We start from the raw sequence: 24,338 nt of genomic DNA, 5'->3' as shown, positions 1-24,338 counted from the left end.
ACAATAGTGTCCATACAAAGGCTTTATAACAAACATTTCTGAATTCACCAATACCACAGTCAACGTTTAAGTCACTACACGGGGCTATATGTTTACGCTGACGGCGAAGAGACAAACGCCGCACGATTCAACATTAGTGTGAAAAAACGTGAAGAGTTTTCAAGCAATGTACAACTTGAACTTGGCACCCTTTAAATACATACATGCAGGCGGCCTCTGACATTTCAGGGGTCCTGACGCGGAACACCGCGAGCAGCCCCGGCCGCCGTCCCGCCGCGGAAGCCTGGGGGAGGGGGTGGGCAGCTGCGAGCTGCGGCGGCGGGTTCGAGCCCCGGGCCGGCGGCGCGCGCGGCTGAAGGGCCCGCCCGCCCGGCCTCTGCACGCTCTCGGCGCTTGTCGCCCGCATCAGGCCACACGGGTGCCCGCCGGAGCCTGGCGAGGCGCCGAAGGGACCTGCGCGGCCTGCGCTTCAGAAACGAGGGAAGAGGACCAGGGCCCCTTGGGGCACTCAGCGGCCTGAGTTTGGGAACTGAGAGACTAGACGTGAAAGGATGAGGGGGCTTTAACGCGCTGGATCCTCTCGCCCACCCCCGGGTGAGGGGTTGTTCAGGAACCCCTGAACGGGTCGGGAGCCGCGGACGGTTGGGGGAGGGGCCTCCAGCGCTCCCGGAAGCTGAAGAGCCACCCGCAAGGTGGGCGGCCAAGAAGCTGCGGTTTCTTTTCCCTCAAACCCTGCATACAGACCTCCGCGAGTCCATAGGTCTGAACTCGAAGAATTGTGCAAAAGTTCTGGCGACAGACTGTTAAAAGATTGGGCCGTCCCTGGGTGGGCTCGAACCACCAACCTTTCGGTTAACAGCCGAACGCGCTAACCGATTGCGCCACAGAGACTCCGATGTCACTTTTGTCTCCAGCTATAGCCTTTATGGAGAATTATAGAGGCAATGCCTTAACGTTGTTTTCTTTACTGCTTTCTGATTCATGTTATTAAAATCAGAATCTTTCACTCAAAATATCTAACCCTCTACATTTTATTTTCCACCTTTAAAGCATATTGGAAAATTATAAAACAGCAAGATCGAGCAAAATTTCAGATTGCTGCGTGTGTTAAAAACTGTCGTTTCTTTCCAACTCCTGTTTGGAACATTCTCTTTCAGGAAGATGACTATTTCTGATGTTTCCTTCTATAGGGAAATAAAAATTTTAATCTTGTGAGTTGAGAAACTTTCCTTTTGTTTCAAACTCTTTGTCCAAGTGTTTTGCTCGCTAATCTTCATGATTTACTCGTGTAGCATTCACAAGGTCGTCTGAATTGTATTTATTTGCCTTCTTTATTTTTATTTTCAGGTATTATTAAATACATATATGTTATCCCTATTTGTTTGCCATGTACTAACCTACAGTGCAATTATCTGTCACTAACATTTTGTTATTGGAAAAGAGCACTAGGAAAAAGCTACAGTAACACTCAGTTGCGTGCATTTTAGTTCATTGCTTGATCGCCCTTCATTCTCCCTAGATGCAGCCTGTACGCGCACACATTTGAGCCATGCCCCTTGAAACGCACGTTTCGCAGGATATTTATAACCCACTTTGAGGAAAGAGAAGTTGAAGAAAAAAGTATGATTTATGACTAACTCCTGAAAATCCCTAGTACAGAAACCCTGTTGGCAAACTTGCTACATCTCTATATATACTCTATATGAACATTTTTCCTTGTGTGTGAATATTTCTGGATGCCTTTCGAGGTACTCTTCAAAGCTCTAAACACTCTTTTTTTTCCTCTTCTCTCCTCAAATAACTGCTAGTTTCCACTTGACAACTCTATATTTAAATTTTTAGCAGTTACCGTACTGCTCTGTCCAGAATCCTTCGAGAAAGAATTCCTTTCATGATTTATAGAAGTTGTACGCGACTTGCCTCAGTCCAATCAACATTTTGAGTTCCTGTGGTTTGATAAGACAATTTAAATTGGCTTTGGAACCAATTAGCAGAATTCCTTGAAAGCGCCGGGATATTAAACAGCTGTGAACTCACAACAAGCTGTATCACTCCTCTTTCAACAAACGTTTTTATTATGTTATGTTAATCACCATACATTACATCATAAGTTCTCGATGTAATGTTCCATGATTCATTGTTTGCCTATAACACCCAGTGCTCCATTGAGCACGTGCCCTCCTTAATACCCATCACCAGGCTAACCCATCCCCCCACTCCCCGCCCCTTTTCAACAAACTTTTAGAAGTGCACCTGAAAATTCTGAATTTGAAAAAAAAATCCAGGAAACGCTTATAAAGAACATATAATGAATGAGTCATTTCATTTGTGATGCTACCTTCAGATGTGATGATAAAACTTCATTTGTATTTTATGCACCTGTTAATGTGAGCTAAAGCTGCCTCGCACTGGTTTTTTTCTTCTCTGAAGATGAGTGTCCTTTCCAGTTATTGTTTCTGTGTCTATTCAGTTAGAACAGACTGCAGGAGGTAGCCCACCACCCCTTCATTCAATATTCACTCTCCTGCTTAAAATAATACTAGAAACAGTTCTGTTCCTGTAAATATCTTTAGCTCCAATCTCTTTTCCTCACTCGTCATCATACAAACATTTTAACTTCTAAAAAGAGAGATGATGAGAAACGGTTGATAAGAAAAACGAATTCAAAAAGGAATATTAATTTGCATACTATGTGTCTACGTGTATACCACATTTGTTTTAAAACTCAACCTTCAAGTCTGGTTCTGTAGTTGTTAATATTTTTTAATAAAATCAATGGCTATTTCCACAGTTCATTAGCATTACCTTTTTTTTTGGTGTCTTCACTGGAAAATACTTCAAAAGAACATGTAAATATTAAATATACGAAATGGAATCTCAATGTCTACTCCAATGATATATATCATAGATTTCATGCAAAATATTCCCTTAGAAAAATAAGAGTATGTGTTGTCATCTAAATCTTTGTGATTATTTAATCTTAGGCCTTATATCTATGCCCAGTTCTTAAACCTAAATTAAGCCCAGTGGATTAATTTTAGAAAATATACATTATCTTTTCTTAAATTTCAGGGTAACCTAAGATAGACAATTCTTACTGCTTCATTAATACTTAGATCTTCATAATTGCTGAAAGGGGAAAGGACTGGGCATTTTGCCCCCTTTTTGTATATCCTACACATTGGAACTGCAACTTTACCTTTTCCAAGAATGTGCCCTATCAAAGAGGCTGACCTGTGCAGATTAATGGGCCTATATATTTTATTTCCTTCTTAAGAGAGGAAAAGAGAGAGAGAGAGAGAGAGAGAGAGAGAACATCTGTGCAAATGGGATCCACCTGTCTTAACAGACAAGGCAAGATGGACCACACTGATTTATAGACCTTCCAGGTATCATGAATCCAGTGCTTTCAGATAATGTGCCTCCAGCTTCATACTAACGGAATAGGCAACTCACAGGATTCCCATTAACACACTTGTACATGACCTTAATTCTTTTGAATGACTGTATTTCAGAAAGATGGTGACTGAGTGGCTAAAAGTGAAAAACCCAGTGAGACATTTTTAAAAATCCAGTGAGCTAGAGAAATTGTCACCATAAATGGAAGATTGTGGCACCAGGAAACAAAAGAGAATGCTAAACCAAGTGTCACTAAGAACAAGAGAATTATGAGACCAATTTTCAAAGCCATTGAAATCACATTTTTTATTTTATTTTTTAAAAAATATTTTATTTATTTATTTGACATAGAGAGACACAGCAAGAGAGGGAACACAAACAGGGGGAGTGGGAGAGAGAGAAGTAGACTCCCCGCCTAGCAGGGAGCCCAATGCGGGACTTGATCCCAGGACCCTGGGATCATGACCTGAGCCGAAGGCAGACACTCAACGACTGAGCCACCCAGGAGCCCCGAAATCACATTTTTAAAGATTTTATTTATTTTAGAGAGAGAAAGCATGAGTGGTGGGAGGGGCAGAGAAAAGAGGGAGAGAGAATCTCAAGCAGACTCTACACTGAGCAGGAAACCCAATGTAGGGCTGGATCTCATGACCCTGAGATCATGACCTGAGCCAAAATCAAGAGTCCCACCCTTGACTGAGCCATCTAGGCGCCCCTGAAATCACATTTTAAAACTGATTTATAGTAGAGTTGAACCCTTCCAACCAGTCTCAAGCTTAAACTATATTTCTTATTCACAAAAAGTATCATTCCCATTCAAAACTGTTGACTAAGGGTCAGTTATCAGTTGAGCAGGCCAATAGCAGTGTCCAAAACACTACTGGGTCCAGAACACTATTCACAGAGAATAACTGCTTCCATAGTTGACTGTGAAGTTGGGTCTACTCACAAAATAAGAAGATCAAAAAAGGTGTATTAGAATATTGTGTCTTCTTCTCATCATTTTTTAAATTGTGTCACTTAGTTGGAGTGTCTTGTGAAATTACTCAGATGATTACCTCCCTTTATTTTTAATTTAATAGACATGATTTAAGGGAAAAGGTAAAAAGAGACAGAAATAATGTATTGATACTCTACCTAGTGGTTTTGACGAAAATTATTAAAAATATAGTTTATTCTTCATGAACTGCTCTTTTGTATATGGAAATCATTTTTATGGCTTTGCCAAATAATACAGATCTAAAATTTTAGTCATTGCTTTTCTCATTAGTGGGGAAGTATTATTCACGAACAGTATTGATGATTTCTACTGTGTTCAGACCAAAAGAATCTTGGATCCAGCTAGAAATGGTGGGGTTTGGGGGAGAACATGGATTTTAGCTTTCTTCTGTATACTTACGAAACTTCTCCAGAAAGATAACCCTACAGTTATCTCAGTAACTTTGATAGGTTCTACCCCATAGTCCATTTCTCAACCACAACACTGTTAATAAAAAAGCCATAGCCTTTTATTGCCCGTGATATTTTCACAGAAACACTTTGAGGCAATAGTTTTTCGTTCTGCCATCTACACGGTGAATGTGCTGATAAATTGGCAGTCCTGCCTATCAGTGAATTCACCTATTAAAAATTAACATTAAAAAAATCTGAACGGGTATCCTTTTTTCATTTCCTTCAAAAGAATAAAGGTAATTAACAGATGCCACAGGGAGACTAAATTCCTCAGCTAGGAACTACATTGGGGTGGGAGGGAAGGGTCAATCAGCTGAGGAACTCAGAAAGAGAGGAGAAAACCAGTGTGGAATGAGTTCAGCAAGGTAGCAAGATAGAGAAGGAAGAGCAGTAAATATTGTGTGGCTTGGAGTAAGTGTTCCTCTATTTCCTCCTTTAGAGCATTTATCATCTTTGCACAGAGCTATTGTCAAATAACACACGAATTTATTTCCTTCACTTTTAAAATGTTATACAGATATACTATTTACATTTTCCAAAGATCTATAATTCTGCTTAAAAGAAATGAAAGGAAAAAAAAAATCTTGTCTTAATGCAATCAGAAGGTACAACTTAGATTAAACCAGAGGATCTAAGCCATTAAAGGCCAAGATGATTTATTCTGGAGAAACACCAGTCACTGTCACAGTCCTAGTGGGCTCCAGATGTTCCCAGTAAAGGGAGAGTGAAAGATGTAAGGGTGATGGCACTGCCCCCCATTTCCACAGTTCCAATATAGGTTCAGGTATAGGGAATAGGGTGCAGACCAATGCCCCAGGAAGAGCTCCTTCCTTGCAGCTACTTTCCAGAAAATGAAAAGGAAACCTTGAACTAAAGTCAACTAAATCATTAGAATGACTGTACCTTGGAAAGAGCTGGTACTCAATGAGCTATCTACTCAATGAACAGTTAACCATGGCATCTAACTATCTATCTATCTATCTATCTATCTATCTATCTATCTATCTATCTATTATATGTATGTGTGTATGCATATATATAAAGCAAGATAAAATAAATCCATATTAAAAAAAAGATTTGGCAACACAATGGAATATTATGCAGCCATCAAAAGGAATGAGATCTTGCCATTTGCAACGACGTGGATGGAACTGGAGGGTGTTATGCTGAGTGAAATAAGTCAATCAGAGAAAGACATGTATCACATGACCTCACTGATATGAGGAATTCTTAATCTCAGGAAACAAACTGAGTGTTACTGGAGTGGTTGGGGGTGGGAGGGATGGGATGGCTGGGTGATAGACATTGGGGAGGGTATGTGCTACGGTGAGCGCTGTGAATTGTGCAAGACTGTTGAATCACAGATCTGTACTTCTGAAACAAATAACGCAACATATTTTAAGAAAAAAGGAAAAGAAGAAGATAACAGGAGAGGAAGAAAAGGGGAGTATGTCAGAGGGGGAGACGAACCATGAGAGATGATGGACTCTGAAAAACAAACTGAGGGTTCTAGAGGGTAGGGGGGTGGGGGGATGGGTTAGCCTGGTGATGGGTATTGAGGAGGGCACGTTTTGCATGGTGCACTGGGTGTTATGAACAAACAATCAATCATGGAACACTACATCAAAAACTAATGATGTAATATATGGTGATTAACATAACAATAAAAAATTAAAAAAAAAAAGATTTGGCAGTATCACAAAATGATTCACCCCAGGATATTGTAAGTAGCAAGTGCTCTCGGGTATTTAAAGTATGATCCCATGAAAAGGATATTTTTCAAATATGTGATAACATGAAAGTACCAGCCCATGTGCAGCGTTTATGAGGGATGAGGTTATGAGTTTCTGGCCCTTGAAAAGGTATATGGTGGACCTTTAAGGGCACTTCTACTCTTCTAGCAGCCCAAGTTGAAATGTTGGCGTCCTCTGTTTCTTTTCTTTTATTTCTGACCTTTGGTCAGCCCCAAAGTCATAGATTCTGCCTTCCTAACTTCTCTCAACTTGCCCATTGTCTCTTTTGCACTCTCGTTCCCACCATTCAATATTAATCCAGTACATTCAATGTACCTTATGTTTCCTTACTTACAGCCAGTCTCCAACAAATGTGTACCTCAAATAATAGCATTCGATGAGCATTTACTGTCAGACACAGGCATTATATTTACTCTCATCTGCTCTGTAAAATGAATACTATTGTTATGCCCATCTTATGGATAAGAAAACAAATGCATATGGTAGTTTAATATTTAAACTCTAAATCTATTTAAACTTCAAATAATTTGCCCAGGGTACTCTCTACTTGTCCTTGTCTCTGTGCCTTGCTTTTGCTCCTAAGTAGAATAGCCTCCCTTTGCCATCTTGCCCGTTAAAGCCTTATGTTTTCTTTGGCCTCATATAGCGAAGACTTTTCCTCTATGAAACCTTTCCTGCTCCCTCAAACCAGATATAATCTTTCCCTCTTGCAAACTGTCTACCTCATTCTCCAAACCTCACATTATATTGTAGTCATTTTTGTAACTTATTTAATGCCCCCTTCTGATTCATATACTCCTTGAGGTCAGAAGTGTGATCCATCTAGAAGTGCCTGGGTGGCCCAGTTGGTTAAACGTCTGCCTTGGCTCAGGTCATGATCCCAGGGTCCTGGGATCGAGCCCCACATTGGGCTCTCCTGCTCAGTGGGGAGCCTGCTTCTCCCTCTCCCCCTGTTTGTGCTCTTTCTGTCAAATAAATCTTTAAAAAAAAGAAATGTGATCCATCTTTATACTTCCTGTAGCACTTGACTTAGTATGTTAGATAAATGTATTGGATAATTGAAAATAATAATGAAAATGAAAGATCTATATTAAATATTTTTTTGTAAAATATTAGCAGAGTTGACAGGTTCCTAATAATGAAGCAACCAAAAAATTAGTATAGGAGATTATCAAGGGACATGACAGAAACCTCACATTGGTCCAAGAAGAGACAGTAAGAGTCCAAATCAGTTGTTTCTAGAAAAATTTTTTTAAAGTTTAGGAGTACCTGGGTGGCTCAGTCAGTTAAGTGTCTGACTCTTGGTTTTGGCTCAGGTCATGATCTCAGGGTCGTGGGCTCTGCGCTAAGTGGAGTCTGCTTGAGGTAGGTTCTCGCTCTCCCTCTCCTTCTGCCCTTCCCCTTGCTTGCACTCTTTAACTAAATAAATAAATGAATAAAATATTTAAAAATAAAAATAAATTTAAAAAAGAAGTTTTTAAAGTTTAAAAAAATACTGCTATTCCTAAAGGTGATTTTGATACCATTAAAGCCTAAGAGCTATTCTAAGTATTCATTCAACAAACACAAATATAACACTTTGTGTCAGGTGCTCTTCCAAGTCCCTTACAGATATTTACTTATTTACATTTTATAATAACCTTGTGAGGTAGGTCCCATTTTTACCATCACTGCCTAAGAGAGGAAACCTTAGAAGTTAAGTAATTTACCCAAAATTACAGAACTGTAAGTGACAGAGCAAGGATTCGAATTGAGGCAACTTTTCCACACTGCTTTTTTTAACCACTAGGCTATGCTGCCTCTTTCTTAAATTACACAATAATTCTTGTACTGTATAATTAAACTTATTTTTAACAATTTGGACACTTTAAAATCTCCCATTAATTAAAATTTTTTATTTGACATAATTTCAGACTTAAATAAAAGCTGCAAGAGTAGCACGAAGAAATCAACCAAATTTCCAAATGTTAATATCTTACTACATTGACTTCATCCTATTTCTTTCTCTCAATATTTTGTTCCTCATCTGTTTAAGAGTAAATTTTAGACATAATATCTCATAAATACTTCAGTGTGTTTCCTAAAATTAAGGAATTTTATTATATAACCACAGTACTATTATCAAAGTTAGCATTTAAACACTGATACAGCATTATTAGGAATAGGTCTTAATATATAGACCTTATTCAGATCTCACCAATTGTTCCAATAAGGTCCTTTATTACAAAAGAAAATCCATGATCATGATTTGCATTCAATTATCATGTCTTTAGTCTTTTTTTTTTTTTAAGATTTTACTTATTTATTTGACAGAGAAAGAGAGAGAGAAAGCACAAGCAGGTGGAGTGGCAGGCAGAGGGAGAGGGAGAAGCAGGCTCCCCGCTGAGCAAGAAGCCCAATGTGAGGCTCAATCCCAGGACCCTGGGATCATGACCTGAGCCGAAGGCAGACACTTAACCAACTGAGCCACCCAGGCGCCCCTAGTCTTTTTAATCTATAACTATTCCTGTGTCTGTCCCTCTTTCTCTCTCTTGTATATCATGACATTTCTGAAGAGTACAAGCCAGTTATTTTGTAAAATGTTTCTAAATGTCAGGTTGTCTGGTGTTTCCTCATGACTAGATTCAGGTTAGGTACTTTTGCTCCCTCTAACACATTTAGTAAACTGGCCATTGTAACATCAATCTGAAACACTGGTAAAAAAAAAATAATAATAATAAAATAAAAGAGGCTAGAACAAGCACAAAGATGGGTGATGTTATGAGTTTGGCAGAAACAGAACTTCTCAGTATCCCTCCATATCAGACCATATGGATAGTCTCAACTGTTTAAATAGAAATACTCTTGAAATAATAATTTAAATTTTTATTTAGAAATCCCTGAACTGTATCTTTTTAGTTAGTTTCAGTTACATATTCACTAAATAGTTCTGATCTGACACATTATCTCCTGAGAAATACCCACCTGAAAGGGGAATAACCTTCACAGAGAATTAGTTCTGATTCTTTGGTAAGATAGAGCCCTTGATGAATGGTCATTGAGTTTTGTAGCTTAAAAACCAATTCCTTTATATACTTGGTGATGAAGAATCAAGTCTTCCACACCTGTTAGCCTCATGGTGAACAGATAAACTGGAATTTCAAAGACTGCAAGACTAAGACTCACATAGATTTGCTGGCATGTGTCAAGGTGTAGCCAAGTGTGCCGCCTCTTAGCCTGAACTGCATTCCACCATTTGTATTAGTCAGGACTCTCCAGAGAAACAGAACTAATAGGATATATACAGATGTATAGAAAGAGATTTATTATGAAGGATTGGCTCTCAGGGTTATGGAGGCTGAGAAGTCCCACAGCTGCTGTCTGCAAGCTGGAGATCCAGAAGGCTTGGTGGTTCCAGTCCAAACACAAAGGCTCTAACAGCCAGGGGTGCCAAAGTCTGAGGGCAGAGAAGATAGCTGTCCCAGCTTACGCAGAGAGCAAGTTTGGCCTTCCTCTGCCATTTTGCTCTAGTCAGGCCCTCAATGGATTGGATAATGCCAGCCCACATCGGTAAGGGGGATTTTCTTTACTCAGTCTATGAATTCAAATGCTAATCTCCTCCGAAACACTCTCCCAGACACACCCAGAAATAATGTTTTCATAGCTTCTCTGGGCATCCATCCCAGTCAAATTGACACATAAAATTATCCATCACACGGTTCTTAAGCATGACCAATAAAATATAAGAAGCAGAGACTTTTTTCAAAGATTTAGTACTGTCTAAATAATCACAAAGATAAAAAATCCTCTCAGAGATAATAGGAGATCCATACACAATTCAACCAGTGATCTCAACAGAAACATTGTGCTAAGTGCTCCCCTTTGTCAAAACAAGAGTTTGTAATCTTTTACTTAGGGAAAAAAGCCTTTCCTTGTTTTAAGGAAAAAGATCTTTCCTTAACTTCTTTAAAAGTTGTATTTAAACAATCCATTACAACTGTCTATGGCAGTCCAAGAGAATTATTTTTTTCCCCTTCATGTGAGTCTCTCCTTGCTCTCATATCTCCTCTACCTAGGAATATTTCTTATACTTTTTTTTCCTATTAAGTGTATCAATAATAGAAATACAGAGACTACAATTGAATCAACAGATTCTATCATGCTAGAGTCAAGAAATTGTTGGCTTCTGAGAATTCTTATATTTAGAGTAAAGGCATTTTAAATTCTTAGTCTAAGTCCACAGGATAAACTTTTTTTCTAAAATTAATAATTTGAAGGGTTTTGTCTGAAGTTAAATGCTACCTTCTAAGTTAGATTAACATTAAGTATTCTAACAATAGGAATTTGAATATCTCAATTCATAATTGACTTTCTTTTTTAAAGTAGGTGCCACACCCAACATGGGGCTTAAACTCAATGACCCTGAGATCAAGAGTTACATGCTCTACTACTGAGCCAGCTAGGCAACCTCATAATTGACTTTTTAACTGCTTCACAGAATACACAGAGAAAGAGATTGACAAAGCCCACATCATCAACGTAAATAGAATTATATAAAAGTTCCCTGCCAGGAGCATTTAAATTTAGATTTATGCATATAATTTAGTTACTTTAAAAAAATTTTTTTTAAAGATTTTATTTCTTTTTTGACAGAGAGAGACATGGCGAGAGAGGGAACACAAGCAGGGAGAGTGGGAGAGGGAGAAGCAGGCTTCCCACAGAGTGGGGAGCCCATGTGGGGCTCGATCCCAGGACCCTGGGATCATGATCTGAGCTGAAGGCAGATGCTTAATGACTGAGCCACCCAGGCACCCCACGATTTAGTTATTTTAGATGGAAGACTTTGACATGAAGATTTCCTTTCCAAAATGTTATGAAAGTGGGAGGCCTGGGTGGCTCAGTTGCTTAAGCATCTGCCTTTAGCTCAGGGCATGATCCCAGGGTCCTGGGATGAAGCCCCACATTGGGCTCCTTGGCATCTGGCTCCCTGCTCAGCAGAGGAGAGCCTGCTTCTCCCTCTCCTTCTGCTTCTCCCCCCTGGTTGTGTATGCACTCTCTTTCTCTCTCTGTCAAATAAGTAAATAAAATCTTAAAAAGTTATGAAAGAAAATCCAGACTCAAAATCCCTTGAATTACCAAGGAATTTGAGAATAAGAATTTCTTCAATGCAATTCGGTTTACTGTTTTGGAATGTAGTTGTGGTACTGGCATAAGCATAGAGAGATCAATGAGATAGATATGAGAACCCATATATCTGTGGCCAAATGCTTTTCAACAAGAGTGCAAACATAATTCAATACAGAAAAATTAGTCTTTTCAACGAATGGGACAAATACATACCCACATGAAAAAGGATCAAGTTGGATCCCTAACTCACGCCATATACAAAAATTAACTCAAAATGGATTAAAGACATTAATGTAAGAGTTTAAAACTGTTAGAAAAAAAACATGGGCCATAATTTTTATAACCTTGGATTAAGCAATAATTTCTTTTTTAAAAAAGGCACAAGCAATGAAAAAAAGTAGATAAATTGGATGTCATCAATATTTAAAACTTTTGTGCTTCAGAGGACCCTATCAAGAAAGTGGGGGGAAGAACCCCACAGAATAGGAGAAAATATTTGCAAATCATATATCAGATAAGGGTTTAACATCTGGATATATAAAGAACCCTTACAATGCAATAATAAGGAAAAATAACCCAATTTAAAAATGGGAAAGGATTTGTAGACATACCTCCAAAGAAGATATACAACTGGCCAAGAGATAGATGAAAAATTGCTCAGTATCACTAGTCACTAGGACAATGCAAATCAAACCACAGTGAGATATCACTTCATATCTACAAATATGGCAATAATAAAAAAGATGGACAATAACAAGTGTTGACCAGGATGTGGAGAAATTGGAACCTTTAAACATTGCTGGTGGGAACACATAGAGTGATGCAGCCACTTTGGAAAAATTGGTAGTGCCTCAAAATGTTAAACATAGAGTCACCATAGGACACAGCAATTCCACTCCTAGACAATTGGAAACAGCCAACAGAAACTTGCAGAACAATGTTCATAGCAGCATTATTCATAATAGCTAAAAGGTGGAAAGAACCTAGTCCATCCATTGATGAATTGATTAAAAAATGTGATATGTCAAGTTAATGGAATGTGATTTTTTAAAATCTTATTTTATTTCTTTCATGAAAATGATCTGAAATTAGAGAGTGGCAATGGTTACACAACTCTGTAGAGGCACTGAATTGTTCACTTTAAAGGGGTGAATTTTGTGGTATGTGAATTACATCTCAATATAAATAAATAAAAACAGGGAGCATAACCATGCCTTTGAATTGTTTACTAGTGTGGAAATGAAGCACAGAGAATTAGCTAACTTTGCCGAAAATTAGCAACAGAATCTGCATTCTGATTTGCAAATCTGTGTATTTTAACCTACTAATTCACTGTGACTAGCTGGATCTAACCCAATTCCCATGCTGAAACTGTCATTTAGCTTCCAGTTAATTACTGAAATTTTCTGACAAATTTGGTGGGAAACATTTCCCTGCCTGCTCACTATGCAAAATGCAGTGACTTGATATTTAAATTTACTTCAGTATCTTCAATTATTTAGGATCAACTTTTAAATTAATTAGTATACATTGATTGAATACCTAGCTTATGCCCAGTACTGTGCACATGGTTGGAAATGTAGAACTCAAGCTCAGAAAATCAGGGAACTAGAAACATAAATTGAGAAATCATGGGTCTGTGGGTGCTGGTTAAAGTCCTAAGATTGGATGGAATTGCTTAGGAAGAGTAAGCAGAGAGAAGAAAGGAACTAGAAAGGAACCCTGGGGACAGATGTTTCAGAGCTGTCTGAAATCATTCTACTAGTGACGAGCACTGAGAAGAAGAGGTTAGTGAATACAGAAGTAGGAGAAAGTTACCCTGCCTGATACAAAACATTATATCTTTAAAAAAAAAAGATTTTATTTATTTATTTGACAGAGAGAGAGACAGTGAGAGAGGAAACACAAGCAAGGGGGAGTGGGAGAGAGAGAAGCAGGCTCGATCCGAGGACCCTGAGATCAAGACCTGAGCAGAAGGCAGACGCTTAACGCTTAAGGACTGAGCCACTCAGGCATCCCCAAAACATTATATCTTAATTATATTACATTGTTATTATTTATTTATATGACTGTCTCCCTTGCTCTTCCCTGAGCTCCTCAGGTTTCTGCCTCCTTCTACTGCAAAAAGGTATTTAGATAAGTCACCAAGACCCTCCAAATTGTCAGAGTGCATGGGCTTTCTCCAGTCCTTATTTTATCACTGTTTTGCATTTGATTCTGCAAATAGGCCATTGCTTTATTTTTTCTTAAGATGTGGGCATAAAAATGGTGCTTCTTTCCCGGGAATCCAGAAAAGGCTCTCTCTAGGCATAGGACGGAGGTGGCACTTCACAGAATCCTCCCTTTATCGTATGCTACTTACCCTCCCTTGCTCCTTGCTCTCGCACCTCAACCTCGCACAGTCCCCACTGCAGAATGAAGCCCATGCACAGTTCTCTGTGACTCTGCCTCCATGAAGCTCTACTCAGGGGGCCTAACCAGAGGAAACAAAAACAAAACCATGATATCTAATACAACAGAACAATAGTGGGGGTTGAGTCCTGGCTTCATGAAAACAGGTTGCCTTACACAAGCTTCGTGAAGCCTCTCTCTCATTTCCAGCTCCTTGGCAGGATCCCCTTCATCTGTGGAATCTACATATGTGCATGCTTCTTCTAGTCTACACTCATCTTGAACAACCTTATTTACTCTCATGTTGTCAACTCAGCATATTGATGCTTATCAATTTATATTTCTTTTCCAGATCTCTTCCTGAGGTCCAACACGATATAGCCATCTTGTCCTTATGGATATCTCAAATTCAATGAAAAAATGAAAAAAAAGAAAGGGGAACTCTTCCTCCTAAGACATGTTTTTCCTATTGCTATTATCATGTACCCTTTAACCCAACCTAGCAAACTAGGAATCACCCTGCCTCTTTCTCTCTCCCAAAACCAGTTGACAAAGTAATCCTACCCATTCTACCACCATAACATGTTTTAGATCCAGTAAGATTCTCACGAGTTCACCTCATTTTACAACCTGACCATTTCTTTCCTAAATAGCTACCATTAACTCATGGTCTCCCTACTTCCCATCATGCCTTTACTCGAATTAAACCCTGCAATCCACTTGAAAGAGTCATCTTTCTAAAATACAAAATTCAATATTTAATTCACCAAATGAATTTTGGTGAAATGGTTCCCAAAGTGTATACCAAATCACCCTTGATGCCATAGTGAACTCATGGCATTGCAGAAGGATATTTTTAATTTTTGAGGGAAATGCACCAATATTTATTAGACACCATATAAACTACCACTATCATGTCATCTGAACATAACTATATTGTATAACAATGAAGAGAACTGTTGGGTATTTCCTTTGGCCTAGGGCATCATGAAAACATTATGGAGACACTAAAGGCACAGTGAACTAAGAAAGTTTGGGAACCTACGTCCTACCAAATGTGTTCAAGCCCCTCAGCATAGCATAAAGTGGCCCTTCTCTACCTCTCTAGCCTCATTTCTCTCCTTGCCATGCCTTTCCTTCTCCCCCAGTCCTATTCTACAACTCAGCCAGATGGGCTTGTGTGTCCCCAAATATGTCCTTCCTGCCATGTGGAGCCGTTAGGCTCTGACGTCCAAGAGAGTTAGAGACATGGTCTACCCAGGGTCTAAGAGTGAGACCTGGTCCCCTCAACAGAACACAGGATGAAGCAAATAAGCCAGGGAAGTTACTCCATAATCCCTATACTGGGTGGATTCTGTATGAGTTGGATTACCTGAAGAAAGAAAAGAATAGAAAGAAGAGAAGAGAAGAGAAAAGAGAAAAGAGAAGAGAAGAGAAGAGAAGAATTGGTTGGCTATTTTTTGGAATTCCATTTGCATTTGTCAGGTCAATGGAAGAGGCCAGCCCTCCTCTGGTTCCTGTCCTGCTCCGCATTTTCTGTAGACATCTGTATTTGTCTAGGGTGGGAAACAGCCAACAGTGAGATTGTTTTTGTTAATGGCTCTACTACCCCCTGCCCTTCCCTGAAAAGAAGCATAGCATCTGAGCAACATAAATGACTGCTCCTTTCTTTGTGCCCTATTTTATTTCATTCTATCACCGAGATTCTTTTGCACTTACCTGTTCACCTGTGTCCTCCACTAGACCATAAACTTGTGGAGGGCCAAGACTACACATGATTCACTGCTGTATTCTCCTCACCTAGCAGAGAGTCTGACACATATTAAGTGATGAGTGGATATTTGATGACAGGTGGGGATACTCAACACTATGAAAAGGAGGAGAGTGGATATTCCATGAATGAATAAATTTCAAGGAGGGTGTGTTTGAGCCCCACAAAAAGTTCAAGTAAATTAGAAAATAAACATTGTCCATTGGATGCAAAAGCCTAAAAGTTGTTAATGACCTTAAAGATGTTTCAAGAGAGTGACTGGGACAAGCTGGTTTGCAGGTATTGAGGAACAAACTGGAATATGTGGCAGACAGTGTTTACTGACTCCCCCAAAGTCATCCCCGCATTTACTTCTTGCTAAACACAACTCCAGTTTTATCTGGGTATAGAAAAGATTCCCTTTGATGTAGAAAGGTGGGCCCAGCCCCTAAACTAGGGGTGATAATATGGTAAAGTGCTGGCTAATGATATGTAAGGGGAAAACCTTGAGTGGGTTATTTTGGAAAATATTGTACCTCCTTAAGAAGAGAAGAGCTCGTGAAGAATAAGCTTTTTGCCTGCCTTCCCACCTTTGAACCCAATGTGAAGATGCAATTCCTGAAGTTGTGGCAGCCATTTTGTGACCATGACTTGAAGGCCAAATGACTTGCAGAGGTCTGCCATCGCTGAACCCAAGAAAACACCAGCAACTCTTCACCTATAGACTTCTTGTCACATAAGAAAAATAAACTTCTATTTTAGCTGGGTTTTCTGTTACACTCTGATAGAGGAAGAAGGAAAGGAGAGACAGCAAGTACAGACCACTCTTTAAAATGGCCATACTACAAATAATACAGATTCGCAGCTACAGGACATAGAGATTTTTTGACAGCATTTGGAAATGAGGCTGGAAATGCAAAAGAAATGAGGTTGCAGGGACCTCTAATGCCCTAAAAGAGACTTGAGCTTCAATTTTGTTGGTAATAGGGAGTCACAGAAGACTTTTGAGTAGTTTTGGAACTTTCAGAAGATTTCAGCAGGATCCACATGTACCAAAGAGTGATGCTTCTCTTTGTCTAATTTTCTGACCTTTATTTGACATGATTGTATTGGCAGTGCCCACAGTGTGACTCACTTGGTGTGTAAACCCCCTCAGTTCACACATGAGTGAGCCAAACAATAACCATGTTGCTTTGTGGTGCTTGTTCTCCTAATACAAACATAAAGGCTCAAAGCAAATGAAATGTTACATTGTTTCATACTGCCATATTATGAATACTCCCAGAGGAAGTTACAAGTAAACAAAACTTCTGTTAATGAAAAGTAGTGATGGTAGAAATAAACACTGTATGAACTCTTGCCATATAAAATGAGAAAATGAGACCACATATATACTTCCAAAATACCAATTCCTGATATTTAATCTGCACAAAAATATTAGATGTGCCTAAATAATAAATCTTGCATGCTAGGCCTGAAACTATTAGATTTTTCAAGAGTATTTCTATAATGGTATGGAGAGTTTTTAATTTGCTCACTTTAGAAAACATTTTTAATGATTTCCTCACATAAGAATAAATGCTCTTATGCTGATTTGAGGTTTTAAACATGTTTCTCTCTTCCCACTAAATCCACTCAGAAAACAAGTTTACAACAGAGAGACATCAAACTAGGGGGAAATCTTTGCTGTGAACATCATATAACATTCAAAGACTCTACAGGAAAAATACTGAGGAGTGTTTACTTTGTTGTCATACATGTGAATGTCACCTTACAAGGATTATTCTGGGCTAAGAGAAAGAAATGTGTAATTTTTTGGTTTTTGGACTAGGAATTAATGTTAGAGAATTTTAAATAAATTATAACAAACTTATAAAAAAGTAAAAGGAACAAAAAGGGATAACATCTTGCTATTGTTGCCTCTGATCATTTTACAAAGAGACACCCCCTTTGGACTTCTTCCTAATCCCCTCCTTCCTTCTCTCCTTCTTCCTAAAAGGAAATCACATTTTTTGAAGTCAGTATGTAGCTTTCCTGTTAACAGTACTATATGTTTGCTTATATAATATGTAATTTATCATTTCCTCTATGGATTGTGCATTCTAATCTTTTCTTACTCCAAGATCACGAAGATATTCTCCTGTATTACATTCCAATATTTTTGAAGTTCTATTTTTTTAACTTAGGTTTTTAATCTCTCTGAAGTTTAATTTATGAGTAGAGGCAGGTCATGATCTAATTTTATCTTTTTCAATATGATTTTTTAATGAAATAAAGAATTAATCACTCCTTTATAATCTGTAAACTTCTCAACAACAGACTCCATGTTTTACCTGTATCCTCCTCAATATATTGCCACAGGGGGTTTGAACATTACTGGTACTTAATATATACATACATACTTTGGATAAATGATACATTTTTCTAGTCCCTATTGCTTAAAGGTTATACAGAGTTGTCCATCTAGATTAATCTGAGCTGTGCCTTAATTTATACCCCCTGAACAGGAAAAAACAGCTTAATGAGATTAACTTGGTATAAGTACTGAATCATTCCAATTAAACTAAAGGGTACTAATAACTTCTGTAACTTTGCCCATTTTAAGAAAGCTTGTCTGGGGAAAAAACAAAAAAAAACCCTACCTACCCTTCAAGTTAGACTCATCTTATTTGTTCATCTATGAGGAGAAAAGCGTAACAAAGCAGGACCTTGAATTAAAAACAAGTTTTAACCTATTTTTATAAGACTTGTGAGTCAACAATTTTAGTCAGGATAAAACCTCTGCGAAACTAAATTTGATAAACGTATTTTGAGGGTATCAATCTACAGATTTAGGCTCTTAATAAGGCCTAGTTACATTGATCTAGTTCTTGCCAAGACCTGCTTCCTTTCTCCTTTCTTTCACAAAGAAATAATCTGAAAGTGAGATATATAACTGAACTATGATCAAAGGCAATTCATGAAAACCAAGGAAGGTGACTTTTAAAAAGAAACATTCTAAGATTCCTTCAAGAAATACTTCCCTAATACATTTTTTAAGTCTCCTTATAAAATTTTGATCTTTTCAAATAATTCCAGGAGCATTAGAGTCACATAAGGGATGAACATTTGTGGTTCATTTCTTATTTTTGTTTTTTGTTTTCTGGAGGATATGGTTCTGACAGACCATAGTGAGGAGGTAAAACTGGCCAGAAAAATATGAGAATGCACTAGTAAACATGAACAAAGTGAAATACAGTTGATTTAAAAACATATTAGAAAGCAAAATCATTTTATTTTCAAATACTGTATGTAGATTAACTTTTTTACCAAGACTAAAAGAGGCACTCAGGTCAGAAAATGATGTCCATGCTTTCGCATTTGTATTGACTTAAGTGTTTCACTTGAAATAGCTTCTCTCAGCTGCTTCTTACATAGAACGCAGGCAAATTCCTCCCAGCCAAAAGCAAAAAACCGAACCAAACCCAAGAGTCTCCACTACGAAGATTAAGTACAATCAGGACACACCACCTTCTGCTTTATCTTTAATGTAGCAGCATATTTCTCATTGTTTCACTGAACAGCGCTTAGAGACCTTGAACTTCAAAATCATAAAACGTCTAAACTATCCGAGAACCTCAATTTGGGAGCGTTACCTATTCAAAAGCATTTGTCTCTTGAAAGAGTTCATTCTTTTTTTTTTTTTTTTTTTTTGGAAGGGATCAAAGTCAGCTATGAGTGTAAAATAAAAAGTAATTTAAAAAAAAAGGTTATCCTTAAAAAATAACTATCTTAGCGCCTGGGGTTCCCTCTGTTCAAAATAAAAGAAGAAAAATATGATTCCCATTGCTGTCTTCTTTGCATACTTCTCTTAAAATTGGCATTGGGAGTCCCCTGGGAAAATGAGATTCAGAGTCCATATCTACCCCAACCATGCCGTGCCTTCGAACGCTGCAAAAGCGAGATTCGAGATTCTTCTCTCCCCCTCTCTCTCTTTTAAAGGTATTCACTTCGGCGTCAACCCTGAGCCTCCTCCTGGGCGGGGGCGCTCGGCTGGTGAGCCGGTGTCAGTCGCGCGAGTCCGGGAGCAGCGCCGGGGGTGACGGAAGGCGAAGGTCCCTGCGGCTGCCGGGCCAGAGCGCGACTAATTAAAGGAGATTCTTGGGTCCTAAAAGAAAACCTTTCTTTACCAAACCAAGTCACTACCTCCCCTCACCGTCCCTACCCTCCGCACCGCTCCCCGACACACACTCTCTCTCTCTCTCTCTCTCTCTCTCTCTCTCTCTCTCTCTCTCTCTAAGTGAGACGGGCGGGGGAGTGCGAGCCCAGAAAGGGAACTGAGAAGAAAAGCGCCTGTGACACAAAATGGAGAAAGAGGAACCGAGAGGGGAAAGAAAAGAAGGAAAAGCGAGGGAAAGGAGATTATGAATAAGAAAAGGAAACGGGTGGTGGGGCGTACGGGGAGGACAGCAAGGGAGCGGAACATTGAAGGACAAGGGGCGGGGGCGGGAATCGAAGTGAGAGGCAGAGGAGGAAAGAAAGACGTTCTAGATGCCGAGGCTCCATTTTCAGCAGCGCCATATTCGCTTTTCCTTTCGCCGCTTTCTGTTGGGTTTTGTTTGCAGGCGGTGGACAGGCGCCAGCACATTTCTGCAGCTTCAGCAGCTTTGGTCCGACAGATGGGGAGGGACGGAGGGCCCGGGCGGGGACGAGCGGCCTCGGCCCGGGCCTGGTGCGGCCCCCTCCCAGGCCGGGACCTCCCGCGCACCTCCCGCCCCCCCGTCTCCGCGCGGCGCGTCGGCCTCCAGCTCGGCTCGGGCGGGGAGGGAACACCCGCCCGGGCCCCGCCGCAGCCGCCGTGCCGCGCCGAGCCCTCCAGTTCCGCCCACGGTGGTGGCTGCGGGCGCGTGCTGCCGCGGGGATGGGGAACCGAGAAGCATCGAAGAAAGAAACCGAAAAAAGACAAACTAAACCCTTGGGGAGGAGGCGGGGGGGGGCGCACGCTGGGGGACAGCGAGGAGGGGCATCCGAAAATAGCGCCTTCCTCGAGGGAGCCGGGGCCCAGGGCCCGCACTCGGCCGGCGGGGCCACCTCCACCTGCGCGGGGCAGCGGGGGCGGCCCGGACCTCGGTTCGGGCGCTCCCGCCGGGGCCGCGTCCTCAGCCACTGGGAGCCCCGGCTGCCCGACGCGGCGCCTGGCCCAGGCCGCCAGGCCTGTCCCGGCTGCCGAAGAACGTCCAAGGTCGGGGCCCGACCGGAGCTCGGGGCGGGTCCGGAGGGAACGAGTGGCCAGCGCCAGCCTCGGAGCGCCCGTCCAGGAGGCGGCCTCGCCGCACGGGCTTCGTGGTGCGATTCCCAGGGATTTTAGGTGCGGTCAGTGCCTCGAAGCTCCTTCGGGGTTAAGTTCGGGAGTCACCCCTGACTCCCAACTGCTGGTTCCCGTCGAATTATATCTCGGTCCGTGGTACAAGTGGCAAACGCATCCCAAGTACGTTTTCTTCGCACCCTTCCTCTTTCGCTTCACTTGCACTTGACGTTGTCCTTCGCTCAAAGTGACGTCGTAGCTGACGCTAGAGAAGCCCCTAGGTTCGCGGCGTCCGCACCCGAGCCTCGGGGGCCGCGGCCCCCGCCACCCCCGAGCCTCGGAGGGCCCGCGGGGCAGGAGGACGCCGGCGCGGGGAGGAGGCCCCGGGGCTGCGGCCGGTCTGGGCCCGGCTCCTCGCGCTGACCCATGCAGGGCGGCCTCACAGAGGCAGGCATCCACGCGGGAGACCCGCGCCGTCGGGTTCCGCGCAGCCCTGCGCCTCGGGCCAGGACCGCCGCCTCCCACTTCCCTGGGCCTTCACTCCTTTGTCGTGCGGAGGTGTGGTGGTTTGAGGCTGGAAGCGACGGACTCCTCGCTTTGGTGAAGTGCAGAAGTCCAGCCGGAGACTCGGGATCACCGCAATGGTAACTTAACCTTGGTCCTGGGGCCTGTCGGTCAGCGCTTCGCTGGTGTTGCACCTAAAAGGAAACATCTTCACTCCTGTCTTCCACCGGATCACTGCGTCCTCCTTTCCTGATCAACTCTAAAAGCAGAGCACTGTGCCTGTCACCGGTCCCCGGAGTACTCGGATAACCTCAGACCCCGCAGCCGCCCAAACCTGGCGCCTTGGAAGGTCCCCTGCTGCCCGCCGCCCCGCCCTGGAACCCAGTCACTCCGAGAGACTCCGGACGGCGCATGCCCACTTGCGGGTCTGCACTGGACATTATAACCCGGCTCTTTTATTACAATGGTTATGTTAACCGGCCTTTAAATTTTGAAATAACATTTAAGTCATTATTGACAGTTGATTATTTATATGTCTAGTTTTTCAGATGACAGGTTTACGTAAAGAAAATGTATCTTTCCCAAACAGCAAACACAGATTGCATTTATTCTTCTATTAGAAAAGTTGCATTAAAATGCAAAGTTTCAAGTTACTTTAGTATTAAACTGTTTTCCCTAAGCGAGAGCTGGATGACTAAGCTTAAACATTAGTCTTGACATCCTTAGTTAAGGTGATCTTTTCCGTGTGTGTGTGTGTGTGTGTGTGTGTGTGAGAGAGAGAGAGAGAGAGAGAGAGAGAGAGAGAGAGAGAGAGAAATGCTAACATCAAACTTCACATTCAGATAGCTATGTGATGGTTTTAGTATATCGCACAAAATTAAGAAGTAAAAATATTGACAAGCTACAGGCCTAGCTCACAGATAACATTCCAACTTCTCTTTCTGAGACAGATAAAAAGGGCTATGGGACATTTTAAAAATTAAAGTATTCATAGTCTGGAATAGACATTTATCATTTCACGATATATGAAATTTTAAACTGAGCATATAAAACTGACTCAGATTTATATTATGTGCCTTGGATATACTCAACAGTCTTTTGTGTTTCCCTCTTTCATGAGAAAGGTTACTTTTTAGTCACCAGCTTTCTTTTAATTTAGTCATGAACTTTTTTTAAAGTACAAACCCTAAAGCTGTATAGAAAAGGATATTTACGGCAGCCAAATACAAGGGCAAATACAGTTTAAAATACCTTACTTTCTCATTTCTCAAGAATCACTTCCTTCAGAAATAAAAGTTGGAAGATGTAATTTATAAGGTACTCTATCCACTCTTACATCTAACCATTGAATGCAACTGACTAGGTATTAAGGCCTACTTTTAAAAAAAAATCATTGTAAAGCATTTATTTAATTCTTAAACTGGGGTTTCTTTTCAAAAATCCCTGTACTGATTAATTTCAATGTAGGACAAAGATCACCATTTAATGTATCCCCCTTCCAGCAATTCATGTGTTAAATAGTGCTATATAATATGCAATTTAAGAAGAAAAATCAGATTATCTTTATTTGACAGATTTACCATGTAAAAGATGTCATACAATCACTATCTTAGACTTAAAAGAATAGGCAGAATTTTAAGTAGAGCTCTTATATTTTATTCAAAATCCATTTTAGAAAGATAAGGTAGTACAAATTACCTGCAGAGAAATTTTTGGCAAAATAGTTCTTTAAAAATGCAAAAAACTACTTGAGAAATGTTCAATATAGAACAGTCAACTTGTAACACATACAATCTTTACAAAACTATACTGATTACTATTGTTAATATTACTTATTGATCTCTTTGTTTTTTAAAATCTTAATATTGGTAATTTATTGAATACTCTTAAGGCATTTCTTTAGAATTTAGAATTGCCTGCTTTGTTACATCATAAGTCCTAATTGCTTCAACCCATTGAATTATGTTATACCAAGTGTCTTTTAAATGGTCCTTATTTGTATTATGACTACCTCTAATTTTAAATATGTGTAATTTTTACATTTTGGGGTACATTTTTTTTAGTGCCAGCTATTGTCATATAGAATTAGCATATGGAATACATTCAGGTATTTTATTCTGTTAGGGCCCAAATTTAAATGCCTGAGATATGGTTTGCAGAGGGTGGGCCTAGGGAAAAAAAAATTGTTTTAAATAAATAGATAATAAAATGCCTGAAATAAGGCATGTACAATGACAGGAAGCAGCAAAGAAAAGAACTTTATTTTGTTATAATTCTATTGGCATTTTAAGAACATTTAATTAAAAACATAAATTAAATTTCCAGTTTGTCACAACCTTGTTTTTGTACTAAAATATTAAAAAGTAATACGATTTACATTCTCTAGTTTTCCCTTTCCAATCAATTTCTTTACAAAATACTCTTCTGATTATGCCTGCTAGATACCAAGCATGATCAAACACTTAGATAACGAAATGAAATGAAAATTTTTAAATTATTCCCCTTTTTAGTGTTTGATATGGTTTCTTGTTTAATGAAAAGTTAATATAGCTCAAAGATTTTAACAATTTTAAACCTAAACTTAAGATGAAAACTTACATTCATTTATCAAATATATAGAATTTATTGAGGTCCAAGATGACCTGAGCAATTAACGTGTCGAAAATAAATATTGAAAGTTCAAGGGTTATGATTCTAT

The 24,338-nt window shown here is 40.1% G+C and overlaps 1 non-coding gene across 1 annotated transcript; it reads right to left on the bottom strand.

Annotated features, from left to right (window-relative positions):
- Positions 1-817: 817 nt before the first annotated feature.
- Positions 818-891, bottom strand: TRNAN-GUU (transfer RNA asparagine (anticodon GUU)). Its single transcript has one exon. It is a non-coding gene; the product is annotated as a tRNA-Asn (tRNA).
- Positions 892-24,338: the final 23,447 nt, after the last annotated feature.

Source organism: Callorhinus ursinus, unplaced genomic scaffold (genome assembly GCF_003265705.2).
Source record: "Callorhinus ursinus isolate GAN/ISIS: 27379988/994484 unplaced genomic scaffold, GSC_fseal_2.0 scaffold63, whole genome shotgun sequence".
Lineage (NCBI taxonomy): Eukaryota > Metazoa > Chordata > Mammalia > Carnivora > Otariidae > Callorhinus > Callorhinus ursinus.
Note: the sequence above shows the minus strand (reverse complement) of the source record. Positions and strands in the feature narration are given on the sequence as shown.